Raw genomic sequence first — 7325 nt, 5'->3', positions numbered from 1 at the left:
TTAGCGGCAGCAGTGGCTATAAATATGTGTAATAAGGTACTGCTTTTTCCTTGAAAGTTAAACGAAATTAACAGTGTTTTTAGAAAGAATAAAGAAAGGTTGTCTCAATAAAATCATACAGACATTTTTACACTGTTTGTTTACAGGAGTACATTGGTCCAAGGAAAACATCTTTAGCAAAGAAGACCGCTCTTAGAAGAAGCCTTTTAACATAATGGCACATTTTTGAGTGAGGAGGGCACGGCACAGACTTTTTCAACCTAAGGTTGATGCAGAATATAAGCACTGACAAAGGAAAAATGTCCAAAAACATATCAAATCATGTACATCACAGACTTCAAAACTCAGGGAGGTTATTATGCATCCATTATTCTGTGCAGTAGTAAGTAATTATACTGCATTCTACAGCAATAAACTTATACATCATACGAGATATATACTGTTTCAATTATGATTAATAATGGGAGTGGATGGTCATGAAATATAGTATACTGAAATGGTGGTGTTTGTGGTCTACTTAATATTGGTTCGTAAGAGTGAACATAATCGATGGTGCACAACCATATTGGAGTTGTACCAGATGGGTATATTAGTAATAACTATGTACTTTATTCACTTACTTCAAAACGAAGGATATTCCGATTTCAACAGATTTTTTTCTGTTGGGACAATCTTATCGGGCCCTATAAATTGCACGTTTTTAAAGCTACAGCTACAGTAGTGTTTGTTAATAATATCAATAATTAGAAACATTGTAGATATGTTCAGATTTAAATATTAGTTGGATACTCACTTTTTGAGATTAGCCCTTAATAAATAGGTTTAAGGTTTCTGCTTCTAATTAAGCCAGATGGCTCCCTTTTATTTTGTGGATGGGGGCTATTCACCATAGGATTGTAGGTCCTATTAAATAATAAAGAGTGGGTTAATATATCATTAAAAGAAAGTGATTAGGTTGGATTAGATTAAGTACTGACTAGTATTCCTATTGGATAGCATGAAAATGGTATTGATCCACCTAGGTGGCTCCCAAATTGAAGTCCTAATAGATAATAAATAGTACCATTAAGGTATTGAAATAGAGCTTAAATTGGAGCTGAAGTGTTCGGTTGGTCCTACCTTAACAGGGAACTCTCATGCCTGGTCTCTCCTGTCTTGCAGTCCAATAGACAATGATATCTAGGACTTTGGGTGCTCTATTTAAACCTCATTTTGTGATATGTCTCTGGCTGTTGCATCTTCATTGGACTGTTTAATAGAGACCTAAATTCTGTGTATACACAATAATAGTGTCCTTGTCTTAAATCCCTATCTGTCATAAACTTTCCTATCAGCATTTAATATCATTGGTGGTTCAATGTGGGGAGCAAAGGTGACAAAACAGGCTTCACATCCCGCTTTGCATTCTAGCTGCGGTGAATGGCACTTCCTTATTGCGTTCCCACCCTCCTGGTGGTCTAGCGGCGCATGCGCTCTGAACACACTGGTATTACCAGATGTGGTTCAGTGCTGTTTCTCAGTTGCATTCCACCTAGTGAGCTTGTGGGCTAAGAATAAGTGCAGCTATGGCATAGCAGCTGGAGGTCATTTTTTTGCGCATGCATGTCGGGGCTATATAATGCTGTAACATAGCAGCTGGGGATCTAAGATGGCTTCTTAATGAAGTGACTTCAGAGGGCAACTTTACATCTAATATTTTATGCTAATTTTAAGATACAGGATAATATGATCTTAACTGTTGCCAATTGCGGTTCACTATCATTTCCCATTTGCGTTCCACCACTAGCTCATGTGCACTGGGACCCTTTCCGATCTTACATGTTTAACTAGTGTTTAGAGGTGACTGCTTAATACAGCGACCACCGTGCATCATTAATATATTTTATTAACTTCTGTTTTTTCAGTGATCTAGACAACAATAATGAATAGAAAGATGTGATTATGTGAAAAATCATAACATACAGTAAGTGTCAGTTAAAGTCTTAATTGTAAACCTGACCTTTATTAACTTTAGTTAATGAGTGCTTGAAAGTAAAAGTATAATATTATACAAAAATGTTAGGACCTAGTGGACTCATATAGACAGTGTTAAAGTGCATAACCATTATAATTGTCTTAGTGACAGTTTGAAATGTGACTGTGATTGCTAGTTTAAGTGGGAATAAGGGAACAAAGGGAACATGCTGTCTTTAGTGTCTTTTATCATGCCTCACATTTCCAATCCCTAAAAAAAATAGGTATAATCTTTGTACTATGGGTTCATTCTGACGTGATTGCATGCTGCCGTTCATCACAGTGCAGCAATCAGGTCAGAAGTGCACATGCGCTGGCGCCACAGTGCGCCGGTGCATGGCTGACAGCCGACAGCTGTCATTGCCTAGCGATCGGCTCTGCCTGATTGAAAGGCAGAGGTGGTCGCAGGGCGACATGGCAGTGTTTTGACGCCATTTTGTGGACGTGGTCCGGACCATGTGGGGGGCCGGGCAGCAACGAGTAGCTCCCGGGCAGCACGCAAAAGCTGCACTGTCCGGGAGCTACTCCTGAAGTGCAAAAGCATCACTGCTGTGTGATGCTTTTGTACTTCTGCGGGGGGGGGGGGGGGGGAACTAGCCCTGTGCTGGGCGCCCCCCCCACCCCACCCCGCATGTCAGTGTGTCTGAATTAGGCCCTATGTCACATGATTAGACATCACTTTACATTGCTAACCATTTTATTAAACATCACACATTTTCCTTAATCATAAGGGAAGAATTGTATTTGTTAAAATGAGTGTGTTATTTTTTTAGAATCATTAAATGGAGACTAGCTTTTCAATAAATGTAACTTTATACTAGGATTTGATTCTGTGACCAAAAGAGACTCCTGCACTAAGACTATATAATACAATTAGGTCTATTATCTTAATGTAGATTCTGAAACATACTTTCATTCATGTGTAATAACCTTGTGGTGCCACCTGCTGATTCTTAAAGTAAACAAGAACAAAATTGAGGAGAAAAAGAGCTATTTTTAGGTGCACTCATTCCCTTCCACACAATGGGGGTAATTCTGAGTTGATCGCAGCAAGAACTTTGTTAGTTGGGCAAAACCATGTGCACTGCAGGGGAGGCAGATATAACATGTGCAGAGAGAGTTAGATTTGGGTGGGTTATTTTGTTTCTGTGCAGGGTAAATACTGGCTGCTTTATTTTTACACTGCAATTTAGATTGAAGATTGAACACACCCACATCTAACTCTTTCTGCATATGTTATATCTGCCTACCCTGCAGTGCACATGGTTTTGCCCAACTGCTTACAAAGTTCCTGCTGCGATCAACTCAGAATTACCCCCTATGGGCCTAATTCTGAGTTGATCGCATCATCAAATTTGTTAGCAGTTGGGAAAAACCATGTGCACTGCTGGGGGGACAGATATAACATGTGCAGAGAGAGTTAGATTTGGGTGGGCTGTGTTCAAATGGAAATCTAAATTGTAGTGCAAAAATAAATAAGACAGTAGTTACCCTGCTTAGAAACAATATAACCCACCAAAATCTAACTGTCTCTGCAAATGTTATATCTGCCCCCCCCCCCCCCCGCTGTGCACATGGTTTTGCCCAATTGCTAACAAACTTGCTGCGCTGCGATCAACTCGGAATTTACCCCAATGATATTATGTATGTGTATATATGGATCTTATTTTATTGTTTGTAACGTTAGGTCTTTAAAAATATTACATCACCTATATGGAATCTATTTAGTTTATTTTATAATAATCATGTTCCACATAGTGTGTTATATATAACCCCTCAGGGTTATAGAAAGCAAAATATATTTAAAACATTTTTATTGATAGAGTAATGTGATAACTGAAATTAAAGAAAAAAGTTGTGACAAAATAATAAAGATGATTAAAAACATATATCCACTCTATTTGCTTTGCATTGCAGTATTTTGTTCTCCTCACAATGTGTTAGGTTTGTTTGGAAAGTGCAATGATACACTGTTGCTCAAAAATACAAATAGTTGAATTTTTTTTAGCTTTTACACACAGTGTTGCCGTTTATTGAGACGTAGGTAATATGTTGGACTGTAGTCTCTCCTGTCTCTATGTCACATTAAGAGTCAATGACATAGACAAAATCTAATAGAATTACAACTTCTTACTTATGTGCTTGTCCTTATGTGAGTGGGATATAATTCATGGATGCGGTGATCTTGTAATATTCCTTTCCAAAATGAAATAGGGATCACTTATATATATATATATATATATATATATATAGACATCTCATGAACTGCACACATCACTAAGCCACATGTCTGGGTACTTGATCAAATTAATTAATATAGCAAGTCCTCATAAAACGCCTTGAGTCCTGTTGGAGAAAGAGCGCTATATAAATAAAATTATTATTAATTATTATTATTATTATATTCACAATCAGTAGCGCATAAACGCTGCTACTTAATACTATGTTGGAATCACTCACTTAAGCATTTATGGAAACTTTTTCTTTATTGGTGAATAAATACTTCTTTATTGGTTGTGCGGATCTCTTCTATTTCACCCAGCTTCGCTGATTGTGAATATGAGGACTTGCTATATATATATATATATATATATATATATATATATATTGACACTCACTTTCCAATGTAGTTTGGAAAAGATGCAGGATCAGGACTCACGTTTTAGCGGAAGAGGATTTATTCAGTCCATCAGTAGCAAGTAATACAAACAGTGGCCCAACAGCTGTTTCATCCACACTGTTGTAGTATTCTTCAGGGGTTAATGCAACCCCTCACTACATGTCTGTTTTAAAGAAGAAAATTTTGCCAAAAAGCCTGTAGGCCACACCCCATGGTCAGAATCTGAGAGCCCAAGAAACACTCTCATTGGAAATTATTACTGACAGGTGGGCGGGGCTGAGAATGTAAACAAATACCGCCCCCGGCTTGGACACCCTGCGGGAGTGTGCTGTAAGATTACTATGTGCACTGATATAATACACAGTGTCAGCGCTCCACTGTGTACTAGATAATATGTGTACTTGCAGGTGTATGTGTTACAGTGTGGACAATTGAGAAAGACTCTATGCAGCCCGCAGAAAACCAATAAGTGAAAGAAACACCACCACATCAAATAGAAGGAAATACCATAAGAGTTTGTGAAGTGAATCCTGCATGAGCCAACACATGGGACAAACCACGTAAATTAGTGAATGCACAGAGTGATATCAAACAACAGATACAACAGAATGGGGAGAAATGTCAGATGTCATAGACAAAGTCATAAACAGCACTACAACATATAGTCCAAAGCATAATGAAACAATCTGTAATTAAATAAATGCATCATCAGTATAAGACATCTGTTTTATCATGGGGGTTTCCCATACAGGTGCTGGCCCAAACCAGCCCTGCTTAGCTTTATCATTAAAGCAGGAACTGTACATTCCCAAATCCCCAAAGGCTGTATCTGAGATAAAACCCAAACTGGCTGTATATAGATTATAAACAATTGAAAACTCTTAAGGCAATAATGGAAAACCAGGTTCTGGCTCTCCAACATCCGCACATGGCTTGAAAAAACATAATGCTATATCTACGATTGACTATGCATAATCAGAGCAGTTGAAATCTCCTACAAGTCCTGGAGATAAGGTATAGGCAAACAACAGACCGACTGAGTAACAAATCCATCTCACTGTTATATAGTAGATAATTAGGTGATACTGCCGGAGGACCAATGTACATGAAAGTGAAGTATAACCAAAATCCCACAATGTCAAAACCTGTGACAGAAGTCAAGCAACAAGGTCAATAATGTACAGCACCCAGTATTCCAAGGAGGTCTCCCATCCAAGTACTAGCCAGGCCCAACACTGCTTAGTTTCCAAGATCAGATGGGTATTGAGCATTCCCAGTGTGGTATGGCTGTATAAAAATCCAGACATATGCTGACTGTACGTAGTCCAAATATAGTCCACATCATATCCGACTAAGGCACACAGCGGTGTACATAAAGAAACTTAGGCACTCGGAGGTGCTCATATAGCAGAAAAAATGCCAAACAGACCATATAGCACACAGCAGTGCAAATTATCACAACATCATTGTTAATCATATATCTACAAGCAGCATCCTAAATAGAAATCCTCATTCAGGCCCATGGGGACAAACTCTTAAGTCTATGGATCCATTGCAGCTCTCTTTGTATCAGGATCTTGTTTCTGTCCCCTCCCCTTTGCAGTGGATGGATATGGTCTATGATGTAACACTTTAATTGATTGATCATATGTTTGAAAGCTCTAAAGTGTCTTGCCACTGGTAAATTACTAAGTTCTCTAAGTTTGGTGTTGACATTGAGACTTTTCTTAATCGACGAGCGATGTTGGCTCAATCTTTCTTTAAGCATTCTGCTAGTTTTGCCAATGTAGAGCAGATTACGTGGACAAATTAAAACATATACCACAAATCTGCTGTTGCAGTCAAGTTGGTGTTTAATGGTATATTTTTTCTGATCATGCAGGTTCTGGAAGTGGTTAACCACCATCAAAAATTGGCAATTTGAACATCCAGTGCAACGGAAGACCCCAGTTTTTCTTTTGATAGCCAAGTGGTCATAGTTTTCAGGTGCCTCTTAGAGTAGTCAGTAACCACCAAAAGGTCTTTGAGATTGGGTCCTTGTTTGTAGGCAAAGCATGGTTTATCCACAATCCTGTTGGCCAGGACTGGATCACTCGTGATGAGATGCCAATGTTCCAGGACTTTTTTATGTATAAAAGATGAGGCAGTTGTAAACTACAGAAGTTGAATTTGTCCGGACCTCTTTTTTCATCAGTAGTGTTCTTTATCAAAAGATCTTCCCTTTGGAGTTGTCCAATTCTGGCAATTGCTTCCTCAATCTCAATGCTGGGGTAACCCATCTTAAGAAAACGTTAACTCATTGATTCCAGTGCTTAAGGTAGTAGAGCCGGATCAGAGGTGATGCATAGAACTCTAAGGAGCTGTGTGTACAGTAAACCTGATTGTATGTTGTCACAAAGGAAACAGAAAAATCATCTCTTATTTCTCTTTCATTAGGTTGTAATAATACTTCTCTAGCTATTCCATTAATTCTCTCTAGAGCATTCTCCAGAGAGACCTGGTCATATCCCTTCTGTATAAATTGTTTTTTCATTATTTGTACTTGCATTCTATATACTGTATCGTCGGTACAATTTCTCTTTATCCGCCGAAACTGGCTTCCTGGAACAGACCAGATCCATCCATGCCATGATTAAGACCTTGGACGGTTAGAAATGCGTCGGCGGCTACAGGTGGATCTGGTCACGATTGT

At 38.6% G+C, this 7325-nt stretch overlaps 1 pseudogene; it reads right to left on the bottom strand.

Annotated features, from left to right (window-relative positions):
* Positions 1–5808: 5808 nt before the first annotated feature.
* Positions 5809–5928, bottom strand: LOC134930774 (5S ribosomal RNA; annotated as a pseudogene).
* Between the last annotated feature and the right edge of the window lie 1397 nt (positions 5929–7325).

The sequence above is a fragment of the Pseudophryne corroboree genome, chromosome 5 (genome assembly GCF_028390025.1).
Source record: "Pseudophryne corroboree isolate aPseCor3 chromosome 5, aPseCor3.hap2, whole genome shotgun sequence".
NCBI lineage: Eukaryota > Metazoa > Chordata > Amphibia > Anura > Myobatrachidae > Pseudophryne > Pseudophryne corroboree.
This window is presented reverse-complemented; position numbering and strand designations above follow the sequence as displayed.